Source organism: Cornus florida, unplaced genomic scaffold (genome assembly GCF_030987335.1).
Source record: "Cornus florida cultivar Cherokee Brave unplaced genomic scaffold, ASM3098733v1 CherokeeBrave_3.0.0_Hap2_Chr10, whole genome shotgun sequence".
NCBI lineage: Eukaryota > Viridiplantae > Streptophyta > Magnoliopsida > Cornales > Cornaceae > Cornus > Cornus florida.
The window spans coordinates 68,108,739-68,126,905 of record NW_026775580.1 but is presented as its reverse complement, the minus strand read 5'-3'; the positions used below and the strand labels follow the sequence as shown (position 1 = coordinate 68,126,905).

At 36.5% G+C, this 18,167-nt stretch overlaps 1 long non-coding RNA gene and 1 pseudogene across 2 annotated transcripts; one reads left to right on the top strand and one right to left on the bottom strand.

The window, feature by feature from the left end:
* The first annotated feature begins 8,422 nt into the window (after positions 1-8,422).
* On the top strand, positions 8,423-13,114 carry LOC132277780 (calcium uptake protein, mitochondrial-like; annotated as a pseudogene).
* A 2,256-nt stretch (positions 13,115-15,370) lies between these two features.
* On the bottom strand, positions 15,371-17,487 carry LOC132278962 (uncharacterized). 2 transcript variants are annotated; one of them, XR_009471182.1, is made up of 3 exons: positions 17,326-17,487; positions 16,591-16,715; positions 15,371-15,627 (listed from the first exon to the last, which is right to left on the bottom strand). It is a non-coding gene; the product is annotated as an uncharacterized LOC132278962 (long non-coding RNA). The 2 variants fall into 2 exon arrangements; XR_009471181.1 differs by lacking the exon at positions 17,326-17,487 and having other exon boundaries at positions 16,591-16,900.
* Between the last annotated feature and the right edge of the window lie 680 nt (positions 17,488-18,167).

Here is an 18,167-nt window from a genome sequence, read left to right as displayed (position 1 = left end):
CTCTCAGGTGAATAATAAAGGAATAACTCACCTCGGACCCCAAGTGACCGAAGGTATCAATAAACGTATTTCAAGAGAACAAACCAAAGAATACAACACCTCGAACCTCAAAAGGCTAATGGAAGACCAGCATGTCCAAACCCAAATAGGGGCAAATACTCTTTATGGATGTGTTACTATTGGGCTTTGGCAAACCCAAATAAAGGCAAGTACTCTTTATGGACTCTGATACCTAGCCCAATGGTTTCAAGCCCATAAAGAGTTTTCCCACATCGAAAACAAACAAGAAAAGGAAATACCATATACGATGTTACCTTATCACTGTTGATCGCCATGGAAGGTGCCCCCTGATAAATGGATCTTAAAGCAAAGTCGCTTAATCAGAAACTTGCATATCAGGGGAATCTCTTTCATGAGCCCATCTTTTAGAAAATCTTTGGATCACGAAGATATTAATTTTGAAGTTATTCCAATTTGCTTCAAGTTTCTTAGGCAAGTTGTCCCACATCGAAAGGATACAAGAAGTGGGATTGGTAAATATAAGCAGATGTCAATGCCAAGGATAGAGTAACAGTGAAATACAAGACCCCAAACAAATGCTTGGGAATTTGACCAGGTCACTGTTACTCTTTTCCTTGGCCTTCTCCCACTTTTGAATCTTCGGACCCACGTATCTGAAGAATTACGTGCTGAGGACCTTAAGTGTCCAATACAATGCAAGTCCTCTCAGGTTCATAGCCGAGGAATCCTATGCTTCAGATCCTAAGAGTCCGTAGATAACAACAAGCTTCTAAAGCATACCTAACTACAGAGGAATTTGCTACTCAGGACCTCCAGAGTCCAAGGATGCACCAATAGGTCTAAGCCTAAGTGAGGACGAATGTTCATAGCATTTCACTCCCAAAAATCAATGTATTTGATTAGGACAATTACTAAGCCAATTTAGTAACTTGTCCCACATCGAAATAAGACAAGAAGTAACAAGTATTGATATACCAACTTCATATAAATTAAGGGCAAGAAGGGTTCCTTTGACGGTTAGATCACTAAGTGATAAAACACTCCCCAGTCAGTGATTGAACTGTCACAGGAACTTCCTTTTTACCATCCCCTTTGTTTTTGCTTCAGACCATAAGAATATGCAAATTTTCAAAAGGAAGTATATAAATTATAGCAGATAATTTCTACAAGCAAAAGATATTAATGTCTATAAGCAAGGACATATATTGTTTCAAAGTAAAGGTTACACAAGTATACTTTCTTTTTGGGTCAAAATGAGCAGAGTCAAAAGCATCCACTATGTTCGGGCTTGAAGCTGGAGGTAGTGAAGGGCTTGGAGCTACTGGGACTGAAGAGCTTAACGTTGGAAGATCCCCTTGATGAGACTTCACCATCTCGGCGAACAGCACTTCAGCTTCCTGAGCCTTCGGACCGTCATCATAAGGAAATGACACCCTCATTTCAGCATCAAAGGCATCAAGGTCCTTTTGTTTGTCACCTGAGTCGTGGTTGAAGCCAAACTGGAAGGCCCTTGCACTTGCCAAATGCACCAAGGAAGAATAACATTCCTGCATCTGCTTTCCAACAGTTGTGCAAGTATTGACAGAATCCCTCCACCTCAGGTTCTCCGCCTCTAAGTCTTTCACCTTAACCTCAACAGAGGCAAGTTGGTTTTTATACACGTCTCGGGCATCATCAGCCATCTTGACATCCAAGAGTGCGTGTAAAAGCTTCTTCCCAGTAGCATCCAGCTCTTTCTCCATTTTCTTGATGTATATTGATTAAGCTTCAGCAGTAGCGCATAGGGCCATGGTATGGTACATATTCTACATAGTTGTCAATGGCATAAATAATGTGAAAGTAAAGTTAAGTGAATATCAAGGCAGAGGGATAGTACAAACCTCCATAGCGCGAATAGGGGCAGAAGGAAGTAGTTGATCCAGCCACATGTTTCCAATAATCTCCTCATCCTTGGGTAACCACATTCTCCTAGCTATTACCAAAGCAGTAGAAGGATCAGTGACTATAGAGTCCCCAGAGTGAAGAATGGACTTGTCGGCTCTAGAGAAAATGGGTCTCCAAGGTTTTCCAGTCTCGGCTAGGATAAAATCCTTAACCTCAGCCTCGGGATCAGCTTCATTAGCCTTTTTCCTTTTACTTTTGGAGACATTTTTACCCTTACTAGTAGAAGGAGGTATCTACTTTACCTTCTTGAGAGGAGGTTCCTCAATCTCCTTCTCCTCATCAGTGGAATGGAGAATAACAAGGGGTTGATCCTCCGCCGCTTTTTTCTTCAAAGCTTCGGCTCTTTTCTTCTCCTTATCAGTAAGAGGGAAGCTGTCAAAAGAAGGAAGGGCCAAATCCATGACAAGCCTAGGAAAATGTATGTGGTGGGTAGAAGGGCGTCGGGCCTCTCCCATCTCGTCGTAGAGTCGGCACAGCTGCATAAATACTAACTGGGGAATGGACACTTAATAGCTGGCGTGGAATGCATAGTGTCAACTTTTGGGTCATCACTGACGCACCGGGTTGAAAAACTCAGGTCACGACAAAAGTAAGCCAGTATCCACATACGAGTCCCCGAATACGAAAAGCTTCACTCCTGAGTCAAAAATTGCTACATCCCTTTTGTCAATTTGAAGAAAATCATCTCATCTGCATTTGTGTTCAGCGGTGATAGTGATGCCACCAAAACTAAAATGGAATTCGGAGACATCATCAGGACAAAGGGGCCAAAAGAGAAAGCAGAACCTGTTTTAGAATGTTATCATTGTTAGCATAGATCTGCTTCTTCATTTTTCTAGGAAGCATTGGTTTAGTTGTTTATTAGTTAAACAACTAAACTAATGCTATATACATGTTAATTGTGATAAACATGTATATAGCATTGGGCCATACATATCTAAATTATTATGCGGATACTGGTCATACACGACAATCATGTTTAAGTCATGGTATATTTTATATATGACTTATTAATAAGCTACAAAATTAAAATATGATTTAATATCATATTTAAATAAACTTGTCATTAAACCATGTCTTAGGTAATATATTAATCTTATTAGCCACTACTGCGTGGTCCTGCAGTCTGGTGATAATAGCATTGTAGCTCTTGTCCAAGTCCTTCTTCAAGAAGTGACAGTATTTATATATTTAAATATATATATATATATTATCAGTATTTATCTACACAAGTCACGCGCTGATTATAATATATTAATCAATTCCGCGTCCGGACGCCAATCCTCGCGTGTGTATTTCGAGCATTTTGGAACGGCTTAAGGAAGTGTGTTGGTTTTGATTGTCATGGGAACTTGTTAGATCCTGTAGGTCTATGGTGATTTAGGACCGGTTGTCAGATGTAGATCATTTCATGGACGAGCTGAGTGAAACTCGTATTAATTTACTTCCCTTATTAAAGGGATGTCGATAGAACCAAGTATACCCGAGAATCTTCTGTCCTCCTGAACCGGGGTGATGGACATTGCCTTTTTAATTTTAATTTTTTTAGAAAAGGAGTTGAGAAAATTCTTTAATTGAAGTTCTTATTATATTGGTCTTTGAAACTGGATAGTACTTTTTCAAGAACTTTTGTTGCATTTCTGCCCAAGATGTTATCGAAACTCGCCGCGCCGCTCCACTCCACCGTCACCGATTCTTGGCCACCCGCAGCGTCGCGCGACACCGCCGGATCCTCCGCGGCCAATACCAACACCACGGACTTCTCCGGCTGTGCCCTCGCCGCCACCGTCAGAATTGATTTAATGGTCATATATTTGTTATTTAATGTTATTTGTTATCATTTACTAAAATCATCCAATGATTTAAATGAGATCAGGGTCTCTCATGGTCGTCCCACGTCATTTTATGCTATCAGGGTTCATAAGGGTGCAACAGAGGTTGAGTCTAACGGTCCTTTGGTTTAATACTTTAATGCCCCGCTTTCCTTCAAAAAGCGCATAGTGAACCCGTCTGGCCCGGGGCTTTATCCCCATTACAACTGGATAAAGCCTTGGTTTCTTCTGCGATGTCGGGTAGAAAACTCTAAATTTCAAAAGTTGTTCAAATGGTCGCAATAAACTTAAAATATTAATGCACCTTAATATCACAACTATTTTCATGCAAGGAAACATGGAGAGGTACACAAGCATAAATACATATACACATACAAAAATTTAATATGCATGTATTGTATATGTTTCCAAAATTGGAACTCTAGAATTCTTTTTGAGTAGACCAGCATCAAATGTGTTGCTATCTAAGCCAACTAAAGAAATGACCACATCCTTACCCTCAAACTAGCACACAAATCTAGTCTGATCATCAAATTTAGGTTGGATTTATTATTTTTTTAACAATGAAAGTTATTGCAAAATGCCTCGTCTGGAGCCTGGATCCTTGTATGGGATTCATTTTCACATTTCTTCGAGTCGTGTACTCTTAGAATTTCCTTCTGGTCGTGGCTCCAAGCACTTTCACATTTTGGTGCTCGAAATAGTATTATACACACTCTAAAGTAAATTAGCTCTAAAGCATACTGAAACATATGTATCATATTCCTTTTATGTTGGGAAATACATAATATTTGATATATAATTTAAGATACATAAAGTTATCAGTAGGTGAAGTAGGCTGTCCCCACTCAACCACCGCCCCTAAATCGAGTTTCCTACTCAGCATCGCGTGGGTAAAGCCTCACAAAAAATGTTTTCACATTTCCAGGGTTTTTTCTATAAATATGTTGCTTTTGTACAATCCGTGCAATAGATCTATTTACTGTGTTGTCCCTCATCTTGCTGAAAGATTAATGGCCTAAGACAATTTTGTAGCCTTCAAAAGCGCGTTGAGTTTAAATTATATTAATGTTTATTTGGGGAAATCCAAATATTTTTGAATTTATTTGATTAATATATTATATCATCGTTTTGATAACCGGTTATGTATAGTTGCGAGTTTTGAGTATAGGAACAAAATTTCGTATATAGGGGTTTGAGAGGGTTTTCATATCCAACGGCTGAGATCGATTTTGTATGGCTCATGGGACAGAATTAATGCGTCAAAATTTTTAGTAAATGACCTGTCGAATAGAACACGTGTGAACTTGGGATAAAATTATGCCAATGGCCTAAAATTTAAATTAAGAATTTAATATGGAGTATATGAAAAAAGATGTGCATGTTGTTGATAGGGGGAATGGTAGCAGTAGTAGTACTGGTATACTGAATGTACTTAATTTATCTAATGATGGTGCAACACAAATGGGAGTCTTTAGAACTCATCTGACGAGCAATAAATGTATTTATATTTGTCTGCATCATTGTATGGATTTAAATGCACCAGTATGGGATGGTAACATTCTAGGGATAGATTAACGGAACAGTTAAGTCCTATCTATTTTAAATTAATAAGGGAACGGATTAGCTGGAGCTAAGTCCAACTTATTTGTGTCAGCCACTGTATAAATTGGATAATATAATGGATGTTTATTTTAAAGTTTTAGTTTGGCACCAATTTTTCTCTAACTTTCTCACCCCCACCTGATCTTGTTTACTGCTTTGGCTGTTTCCGTATTCCCGGCTTGATGACGGCACTTCTTCCCCTACGCACTCGAAGCCGAATTGCTTCAAACCAAAAGTTGACACCCGTCCCGTTTCACGGTTACTTGATCTCAATCTATTTGAAATTTGGTATCCTAACCGTCAAGATGACTCTATCTAATTGGTCAATTCAGATCTAGATCTGAACTAATAGATAGGACACTATATTCTAACCGGTTATATGCTCTTAACTCTTTAAAATTTTAAGTCATCTATGTAAAATAATTATTTTTCATTTTGGGGACCTTTTTGCAAGACCACTATCATGGAAATCAAATATCATGAATGCATGCAAAATCGAAATCAAATCCGAGCACAAAAAGTGAGGTTGTGAAAGGAAAAAGGATAAACGAAAAAAAGACAAAATGTGAATAGTGTTCGAAAAAATAAAATATGGAATTGACACAATCCCCAAAGGAAGTTGTCAATCCAAGGAAAAGAGTCTCGGAAATCATTCCCCAAAATAAGCTAATTCAGCCAAATAAGAGCATAATTGAAGCAATCCAGAGATGAATGAAAGAAAGTTGCAAAGTGGAATGCAAAATGAAGCAAGTGGTGAAAATTCAGCAAGTTCGATCGATCAAAGATTTATACACTTTTAATAGTAGTGTGTGCGCACATTCACATAAAAGTGTAAAACTCCGTGCATGTTTTTCCTTTTTAAAATTTATAATAGTTTTATTTTCATATATATAAATAACAAAAGCATAAAATAATTTAAAATTTTATGGTACGTGGGGATGGTCGGAGGTTCTGGTAGATCAAAGTAGGGTGGTGGAGGTGGATCGGGTGGTCCAGGAGGTGGTGCATAGGGATCAAAATATGGTGGTGGAGGTGGACCGGGTGGTCTAGGAGGCGGTGCGTAGGGATCAAAATATGGTGGTGGAGGTGGACCGGGAGGTGGTGCATAGGGCGGTGGGGGTGGACCGGGCTGTCGATAAGGTGGTGAAGGAGGAGCATAGTAGTCGGGACGCGGAGGAGGTGGAGCGTATGCAGCCGTGATCCGTGCTATTCGTAGGAACTGATATCTTACCAGTTCCAAAATAGACAAAGTGAAGCTGATTTAATTGTATCAGTCAACCAATATCCCGACCAGGATGCTGACCCTTGTGTAAAATTAGCAATCTCTCATCTAGATCCATGGAAGATCTTAATATTATAGATCTTTTCCTTTGTTACAAAGTCAGTAAGATCAGGTTGAATGACATGTATTACCATTTTTACCCCCATTAAAAAAAGATCCATCTGTACGGATAAACTTGATTTTGAGAAAGGGTGGACGAGAATGCCCTCAATATTTAATTCATTTTCAGTGCTCATCACCTTATCTTAAAGGTTTGATAAAATTTTTATTAACCAAACTTCGGCGAATCAAATGTCTTCCTCTCCTAACCGTTCTCATCGTGCATCTAATGAATCTTGCATGACTTGTTCAAGTGTTTTACATTCTACTTCTAATTGTCCCCATGGACATGTGCCAAGTAAAAACCATGAGCAAGTCAATGCTACATTTGTTAACCAAGAGAATAATCCCTATGTCACTTATTACAATTCAAGTTGGAGGAACCATCACCGATGCAAAGCCAAGGTTCCCAAGGTTTTGTTGTATTGAGGATTTAAGGCCTTAAGCAGAGCGGTACCTATGGCATTGTTGTCAGAGTTTTTGTATTGATAGTGTATGGCGGTCTATTAGTGGTAAGGTCACCTAGAATCGAGGTCATAGTCCTGTATGTGTTTCCAGTTGGTTCTTCTCCTTGTGCGTAAGGAGTTCATTTCATCCTAGGTGAGATTAGGTGTCCACAGTTGTAGAAGCGCTGGAGGTCAGCTGCAGAAGCGCTGGAGGTGATCTCTTTGAGACTAGATGAAGTGAGCAACTCCTTAACAAATGGGGGATCACTCCAAACTTGTTCTTCAAGAAAGGAGAGCCTATTCTTAGCTGCTGAGGATGGGAATGTTGCTTAAATAACACCAAGAAATTCGTAAGTATGACGAAAAAGCAAGACTCGGCATGGGAAGCAACCAAAGCATTTGTCATGAAGGGAGGAAAAACATTCTATACCTAACTTCCCAAATTTGTGTGGGATTGGGAGTTTGCTCGATTGAGACACAGCCCAATTCCCTTTGACAATTATCATCCTCTCTTTGCATTTCTTCTCAGAGGAAGGAAGGTTCATACATATCCTTTGTTGAAGAAGGGAAGTAAAATAAAAACTGTCAGGCTCGGTCCCATGCCTGGTGATGGTATAGGTAATCAGTAGGTCAGCAAGAGTCAAGTCAAGACTCTCCAGCCTTCAGCGAACTAGAAGTGCCGAGATTATTCGAAGAAAATTAGGGTTTACTTGAAAAGGGGCAAGTCCTAACTTATTGATGACCAAGTGGTAGAAGGGATGAAAATGGAATTGAAGACCATTAAGATGCCCAACTGATAAAAGCAATTCATTATCTCTGACACCTTCGCAGGAACTGAAATCAGCATTCTCTGGGTATTCAACAATGTCTACCCCTTCAGGGATCTCAAATTCCTCCATTACAGACTCAATGGTGAACTTGAGATGCCGAACAGACAAAATTAACTTTCTCTCCTCTTTAGTGAACACACTATCTGACCTAGAAGTAGATACCTCAGCTTGAGGAAGAGAAATATCCATTTGATTGACTGAATCATTCGTAGATTTAATGGGGTCAGAAACCCTAGGGGGATGAACCCTAATGCGAATAAAGAAAGACGAGGGTGTGGATTCAGAATCTATAATTTCTACGTGGTTGTGAGTGGAGGTGCTCATGATGCAAGATCAAAGAAATAAAACTAACCTGGTGTTACGATGAAACAAAGAGCGCAGCAAATGTAATGGACGCAATGAAGGCCAAAAGCAAGTCTTAAGGAAGCTTTTAGGATAGAATGGCAATAGACACTTCTTGAACTGCCTCTTGAAAAGTTGGCAATCGTGCAACTTCAATTTCTTTTTAATTAAGAGCCGTAGTCCAATTAAAGAGGGAATTGGGGGCAAAGTGTGGAGGGAAAAATGCCCCTCCAATGAAAGTCATCCATGTCAGTATAATATGGAATCACATCTTTTGTCTGTAAATGGACCACAAGGAGCTCAGCCCTTGTCAGGCCCATTTAAAGTCAGTACCAGCCCAAGATCGTTAACATCAAGCTCTCAGCCCGTTAGCAAGCTCATTCGATCCAGGTTACATTCGGCCCAAGATTGCTAGTATTAAACTTCCAGCCCGTCAAACAAATTCAGTCAGCTCACAGTGAATCCAGCCCAGAAGTATTTAAGATTGAACAAATCCTCCTAAACAAAGGACTCTGCATAGAAGGAAAGTACTACAAAAGGAAGAGTTCCAAATAAAGATAATTGTAAAAGGAAGTGACTCAATTAGTAAAGAATTGTGTATGGAATGTCCCGGCCCAAGAATGGACGGAGAATTGGACAAAAAGTTTTAGGTCCTGTGGAGATTTGGGGGTCTGCTACACTACTTTGGTACATATCGTACCATATCGCCAAGTCGTGCCTTCCACATGGAAAATTCTAACCATGTAAACACCTCCTAATTGTGTAAATTTATTTTTAAAAAATCCTAACACAAAAACAAATAATATTTATACGGGTTAAGCGAATCATAATACTCTCACTCTATCTCTCTCAAAAATAATTTTTAAAATTAATTAAACACTTTTAGATTGTCTTTTCATCTAAGTGAAAAAATTTGTTAGTTTGGTTTTGTTAGTTCTTTTTGTTGTAGGAAGTGTGTCAACAAATAAAATGATGGTGATTGTGATGACACATCAATAAAAAAAATTAATTAGAAAATAAATAAGTGGGTAAAGGAAGACACGATTTACGTGTTTCGACAATGTGCCTGCATCTAAAGACAGCACAAGATCAATACACTAATATTCAAAACTCAAAAGGATTACAAAAATAACACAAATGAGAAACCGTACTCTCCGAATTGCTCACTTGAGTTTTTCAACTATGCACTCCAATAGCCCTAAAACAGAATATCTCCTCTTATTTATAGCCAAAAGCCATGCAACAATCACCGTAATTTCGGGTGACACATTGCATGCAATCCTTTGACTTTTCTCGAATAGCATGTAATATGTGACTTTAACAAATTAAGCAGCCAATTCTACGTAAGGTAGCAACCATTTGCACGTACAGCTAGTGTAGTCATATTGATGAGCCTAATCATGTGTCACATTTTATTTTCTTTATACTGAGTATTCCAGTTATGAAAACACTAAACATTTTAGCTTCATGTTTCAGACAAATTACTAAACACATTAAAATGGCTCTTTACATTTTCTTTATGTCCTTGAAAATGTAAAGTCGATCAGTACATATTCATGTATGTACATACTTTTCCTGTTTTCATATTTAAGTTGTCTTGTAATGTAATTTTTTAACACTATCATTTGTTTATTTATTTTTATTACTTTATCTTCCAGTTATTTTACAGGTCCTATAATCCATTAAAAAAAAAAAAAAAAAAAATAGCCTTGAAAGCTACTTTTCAGAATATGTAAACATTTTGTTGGTTTGATGTTGCATGAATTACAGAAGAGCCATCCGAATTGGCTATCTCTGATAGAAAAAGTATTTCATTCGTATATAATAGTCACATTATTTTTATTTAATGTTGGATTTCATAAAAACAATAATATGATAAGTGGAGGAAATGTGCGGTAGATTCGTTATGCTCCTCGGAAGAATATGTTTTGACTGTACAGCCAGCATTTTTTTAAATTAAAACATGTTCGGTATTTTTAAAAATTCAAATAAGTCAAAGAGAAGTGCAAACTACTGAGAGACACAAGGCTATGAGCAAATGGTAATCTTTTTGTATTTGTTAAGAATTTCAATTGGAATGCTCATATCACATAACTGCTAGCTTCTGGCTTTATCACTATGATAGCAAAAAATCTGAACTAATAGGGCTGAGGTTTTGGAGTTTGGTGACGAAGAATTGCTTCTAATAACATATATTATAAATGAGTGAATATGTTTTGTGTACTCAAGAAACTATTCTCTCTTTTCCAATATTAAAGTCTATAGGCCATGGAGAATGCTTCAAGCCACAATAAAGACGGGTGAAATGTACGTGTTCTTAATGAATTAATGTTGAGACTACTTGTTTTGTTGACATTTATATGGTTATCTGCATATTTTCATACTGTTTAATCTCATACATGAAACGGAAGAGGTGCAAACAGGACAATGGTTCATGATTCTGTTCACTAATTTATATTTATACTAGCTGTAAAGATGTATAAAATTAAATGATGGCTCCTTATATCTAGTGAAATATTATATTGCTTTTTCCGTAAGTTTTATATTGACATATGCTTATCTTGTACTGATTAACTGCTGACATTCATGAACAGAGAGATAGACGGGAATGAATTTAAGAAAATCATGGGGCTCGGCACAGGGATGGACTGAGAATTGGACTAAAAGTTTCAGGTTCTGTAGAGAATGGGGGTGTGCCAGAGTACTTCTTTGGCAAAGATGGCAAGCAGTGCCTTCAACATGGAAAATTCGTCCAATCCTAAGAGACTTGCATGAAGAAGTATGCAATTTTTCTCCCTCTGTCTCTCTTCCAAAATACTTTCACAGGTTTAAGTTAATTTAACACTTTTAGGTTTTCTTTTCGCCTCTCTAACAAAAATATGTCGGTCCTGTTTTGTTACTTCTAATTCCAAAAGGTTGTATATCATGGGAAGTTATTTGTAGATATCTACTGTGTATCTGCGGGTGGATTCAAGAAATAAGGCCTTCTAATGATCACTATTCTTATTTATTTTATCTTTTTATCTCTAATGGATAGTTTTTTTATAAAAAAAAAAATTTAAAAATAGGTAGCTAAATTACACACACACCCATTATTATCCCAGTGGGGGGACTAGAACCCTCAAGCATATATTTGGAAGGAGGAGGAAAACCACTTGGGCTAAGCCCGGTAATGGTTACTAGATATTGATATGGAAATTGATAGGATATATGCGACCAATTTCTATGGAACATTTTAAAAAATTCCTGAAAATGTAGGCATCGCATGTTTCTGTGAGAAGTTAGGCTCATCCCAGAGGTTGCAATAGCAGTAATATGTAGAAGTTGCATGCACTGTTTTTATGCAAATAATTTCCTTAGAAGAATACCCCTGAAATGACCTGAAATGAGCACACATTTAAGAGATTCAACAATGTGATGCTGTAATGACAGTAGGAAGAATCGTAAAATTAGAAATCAGAAGACTTGGGCCCCAAATCTGTGACCATCTTAAGAGGTGAAGTAAATAGAGCTTACATTTTTTGAAAATTATAAATTTACCCAAATTACATCTCGAATAGAAATTCATCTAAGTTACTGATTTACATGCTACAATTTTCAATTGTATAATTAAAAAAAACTATAAACACTAGTGATGATTCAAGTAAGGAAGAAACTTTAACTCGATTTACTAATTTGTGGTCATGTAAAATCTATTTAATAATTTTGTCTGATATATATACATGGAAACTTATATAACTTTACATCAATCCGTTAATTCATATAGTTAAATTTATGGTTACAAAATTGATAGATATTGAGGTTGGAGTTCGCTCATTATGACTACAAGTCACGAGGAACAATATCAGCGAAAGACTTCGCGTTGTCCATGGTTGCATCCGCTGACATTGAATTGAACAATGAACCACATGTGAAAGACATACGCATCACTTTTGAAGAGTTCAAGAATTACGCAGAGCTACGTAAAAGTTTAAGGCCCTTGTCTCTGGCCATCTTCAGTTATGGATCTATGAATGGGCAGTTGACAGGGCTGCATATCAAGTATGTCTACCCGGCTTTCCCTTCATTCAGGTAAAAAAATTCTAATGTTGCTTATAATTTTGGCCCCCCCAACCTCAAGATCCTGGCTCCGCCCCTGCCTTCATTCTTGCATTTAGTGTATCATTCTTTCCTTTCAAAAAAGTTCAAGCATTTATATGATACTGATACAGTTGGTTCATTTTAATTCAAGGTTTGTGGCATCCCTCTCACTGATAATGTGGTTGATATGATATTTTATGTATTTGATGCGGATCGTGACGGGAGTTTAAGCTCGGATGAGTTTGTAAGAGTATTACAAAGACGGGAAAATGACATGTCGCATCCAAGGGAGGCAGGCTTATCAGGATTGATATCATGCTGTGTAGAGTGTACAAAAAACAGTGCTGGTTCAAAGAGTGTTTTTTAGCTCAATGGCTGATAGATGATGATGACCCTTTCACTTGAAACAAGGATTTACATGTATTACTGACTCTCTCATTGTGGAGGCAGAGGATCTACTTTGGGATTTTACTCGTTCATCATCAAGGTATAAAATTCTAAAGCGAAATAACTATATAATTTTGATTTTTTAAAAAAAATTTATAGGCTGCATTATAGTTGTTGATTATTGTTGTAAAGTTATAATTATGTTAAACCTTTATTTGCAGAATGGTTATTCAAGCATGTGATTAGATATTCAGTGGGACTCGATCTGCCCAACCAATTCACTCATCTTATGAATATGTTAAGTCAGTCCATACTGATGTATGTACATATTTTTCCTGTTTCCATATCCAAGTTGTCTTGTAATCTAATTTTTTAACACTATTATTTGTTTATTCATTTATGGTATTTTCTCTTTCATTTATTTTTCAATCAATTAAAGATATTTTTTCTCCTTATTTAGTTTACCTGGTTTCTAATATATAGAAATAAAAGTAGTGAAAACAGAACTCTTCATGGCGCAATGGTTGGAACGGAGTCACCATAGTAGGGGTGACTTTGAAGAGATGCATATTTGAGGAATAGTTTTATGAAAGTTTTACTAATGTATATATGATGACTAACAGACCAGTAATTTAGCTGTAACGACTCAAAACTAATGCCAAGAATTTTTTTTTTTTTTTTAAAAAAATTCGGCATAACCTCCCCTAAAAATAGGCCTACCATACCCTGTTTAAATTCATTTTTTAACCTATCATGGCTCAATTTCCGAATTCACGGCAACAGTATATGATCATACACAATCAAATAACACCGATAATTACTTTAACTAAAATTATCCTTCCCATTCATCAACAAGGTTACATGACAAAGTTTTACAAAATATACATATATACCTTTATACTTTTAGTGCTTTGCAAAAATAATGAGAAATATACAAAAGACACAAAAGTGAGCTTCTAGTATCGCTCAAGCTTGAGGTGGGTTGTCGTCCACCGATTCTTTTCCAAGACCTGAAAAAAATGTATAAATAGTAGGGTGAGCTATATGCTCAGTAGGTGACACTTAAGACACAAATCTTGTGTCCTTGTGAAGTCAAGCAAAGCATAGGCTAATGGGAGATAGGGATCATACAACGTAGGGGATCAAATACAACATACAAGTCAATTCCAAGTATAAACAATGCAATGCAATGAAATGACATGCAATGCATGTCAATGACACTCCCCATTTTCATTCTCAAAATCATCACTTTCAAACGTTAATACAGCCCACCCTTTGGTAATCCCGCCGCGACACGAAAGGAGGATTGGCTAGTATCCCTGACCCTTGGTAACCCCGCGTCGTCATTATGGGGCCCAGCTAGCTCAACCACGCTAGGGCGACTCCCTAGTCCCCTCTAGGCTATATTAACCTCCGGCCCATTGGTAACCCCGCAGCGACCGGGTTTCGCATAAAACCATTTTATCAAAAACACTTCCCTGAAATTCCCCATATTTATTTCAAGAACAATTTCTCACATTTCATGCAAACCCAATGGTATGTGCATGTATATATGTTCCATACATTCAATGTCATGGCATTTAAAATTTTCCATCATAAAATTAAACATTCAACATGTTCAACATCTCCCAAGTAATTATTAACACATTAAGATACAACAAAATACATTTAAGCATGTGCATGTATATATATATATATGAGCTCAACATCATGAATTGGGAAATTTGGCGCAATTTAAATAAGCATACTCTCATACATCAATTTCAGCATGCTAGCACATAGTAAACATAGGAAATCAACAACTAAATATAATTTGCACATGAACCAACCATATTCAAGATCGTGAAAACCCTCTAGACATCATTAATACCATCATAGATATAATTAACTCTAAATTAAGCATATTTAATACAACATGGAGGTAAAATTCACAATAGAACAAGACTAGAGTGGATTAAGATGCCCCTACCTCAAAATAGGCAAAACCCTAGAAATGGGTTTAAATTTTTGAGCTCTAAGGAAGGTAGCAAAACTGGAATTGCTGGTACTAGAACGTAGAGCTCGTCACACTCATCGTTTTGCCTCAAACGTCACCTAAATCCGGCAAGTAATAAAGATGGAATCAAAGCTTGAAGATTGGAACCAAAAAAGAAAAAAAAAAGGAGGAGTTCTGGACGTGAGAGATAACCTTACGGGAATGAGAGAAAAAAAAAATGAAAGCAAAGATGGTCTCATGACCATTTAAATGCTTGTGGGTCCCACTCATTAACTTTTCTTTTCTCTTTTTCTTTTTCATTTAAATTACACCACACACACTAATATATACAGACATCACATTAGCGGTATTATGTAACGTCTCAAAACTAATACTTTTTAAACAAAAAAATTCGGCATAACCTCCCCTAAAAATAGGCCTATCACAACCTATTTAATTGCATTTTTAACCTGTCACGGCTCAAATTCCGAATTCACGGCAATAGTAGATAATAATACACAATCAAATGACCTCGATAATACCTCAAACTAGTATTACTCTCCCCATGCATCAATAAGGTTTACATGTTATCAAATTCACATCCAAATTATCATCAAATACCTTAATTACATTACATAACAAAATTTTGCAAAATATACATATACACCTTCACACTTTTAGTGCTTTGCAAAAATAATGGGAGATATACAAAAGACACAAAAGTGAGCTTCTAGTATCGCTCAAGCTTGAGGTCGGTTGTCGTTCACCGGTTCTTTCGCAAGACCTGAAAAAAATGTATAAATAGTAGGGTGAGCTATATACTCAGTAGGTGACACTTAAGACACAAATCTTGTGTCCTTGTGAATTCAAGTAAAGCATAAGCCAATGGGAGATAGGGATCATACAATGTAGGGGATCAAATACAACATACAATTCAATTCCAATTATAAATAATGCAATGCAATGCAATGCAATGAAATGCAATGCATGTCAATGACACTCCCCATTTTCATTCTCAAAACCATCACTTTCAAACGTTAATACAGCCCGCCCTTTGGTAACCCCGCCGCGACACGAAAAGAGGATTGGCTAGTGTCCCTGACCCTTGGTAACCCCGCGACGTCATTATGGGGCCCAGCTAGCTCAACCACGCTAGGGCGACTCCCTAGTCCCCTCTAGGCTATATTAACCTCCGGCCCGTTGGTAACCCCGCAGCGACCGGGTTTCGCATAAAACCACTTTATCAAAAACACTTCCCTGAAATTCCCCATATTTATTTCAAGAATAATTTCTCCCATTTCATGCAAACCCAATGGTATGTGCATGTATATATGTTCCATACATTCAATGTCATGGCATTTAAAATTTTCCATCATAAAATTAAACATTCAGCATGTTCAACATCTCCCAAGTAATTATTAACACATTAAGATACAACAAAATACATTTAAGCATGTGCATGTATATATATATATGAGCTCAACATCATGAATTGGGAAATTTGGCGCAATTTAAATAAACATACTCTCATACATCAATTTCAGCATGCTAGCACATAGTAAACATAGAAAATCAACAACTAAATATAATTTGCACATGAACCAACCATATTCAAAATCGTGAAAAACCCTCTAGACATTATTAATACCATCATAGATATAATTAACTCTAAATTAAGCATATTTAATACAACATGGAGGTAAAATTCACAATAGAACAAGACTAGAGTGGATTAAGATGCCCCTACCTCAAAATAGGCAAAACCCTAGAAATTGGTTTAAATTTTCGAGTTCCAAAGAAAACTCAAAACTGGAAATTGCTTGCATCAACGCGTAGAGCTCGTCACACTCGTTGTTTTGCCTCAAACGGCACCTAAATCCGGCAAGTAATGAAGATGGAATCAAAGATTGAAATTGAAACCATAAAAAGAAAAAAAAAAAAATTCTAGAGAGCTTCTGGAATGAGAGAGAACGTAATACGCAGAGAAGAAGAAAAAGGTAATAATATTGGCTTACAAATCATGTGGGCCCCACAGGTGAATTAAAATTTTATTTAACTTTAACATATATAGATATATATATATATATATATATATATATATATATATATATATATATATATATACATAAAGTTAAAAACATTACATATTAGGCTTCTACTTTTTAAAGGTAGGTCAGGGATTCGAGTCTCGGGGGAGGCATGTGTATGTAAGTACCAATTATATATATATATATATATATAAAACTAATTATTTGGCTTATACATATATATGGACAAAGGTAAATATAATATATGCGCCCGGGGGAGGGGGACGTGTAATAATTATGCGCCCGGGGGAGGGGGGGCCGTGTAATAATTTTAGGGAGAGCATTAAAAAAATAAATAAATAAATAAAAAACTTAGAGCTTTGAAGAATGAATAATAAGTAAGTTGTTTAATAATAATAAAAGAGAAATAGGTGAAGGAGGAAAAATGAACTTACATATTTAATATTTATCTTCGTTGTTCTACCATTGCAAGAATACATACAATTGATACAAGTTTTTGGATTGTACCGTTGAAATTGTGTTTGTATCCCAGGATAATGTTTTGTTTTATGTTATACAGCATATACAACATATGTAATATATATATATATATATATATATATATATATATATATATTATATTTGGGAAATTTTTATATTATAAGAGATTTTTATTGGATTAGGCTTAAATAGATTAACTATATTAACTAAAAATTTTATTTAATTGGATTGGGCTAATATTTTATTTCATAAGGGATGATATTTTATTGCAATTGGGTTGGGCTAATATATAAACTAATTAATTTCTTATGTATTTGAGTTGGGCTAATATATTTGAGGGCCCAAATTTGGACTTTGATAATTTTAGGACTAATGGGCCATATACTAATAAAAAATTTCAAAAAAATTTGGGGGCCATCTCTTTAGAATTGTGGCTTAAAATTCACAAAAAGAATTATATTTTGGAAAAACGCAACTGGTTGCGTTTGGGCAGAATGAATGTTTGGAGAAATGGGACCAGTTGCATTTTAACGTAATTGGTTGCGCTTAGGGACGGATCCAGAAAGTTGTGGGAAAGGAGTTAGGGGGGCAAAGTGAAAATTTTATAGGTATATAATTGAAAATAAGAAAAATTAGTGATATATAATAATAATAAAAATAAAAAAATTCAGTGGGGCAATAGTAGCTCCGTCACTGGTTGCGCATACGTGATATGTGCAAGAATTAGCTTCCTAATAAGTTTTAGAAGCAAGGAGACTAGGGAAAAAGGTTGAAGATTTAGGCAAGAAGTTGTGCC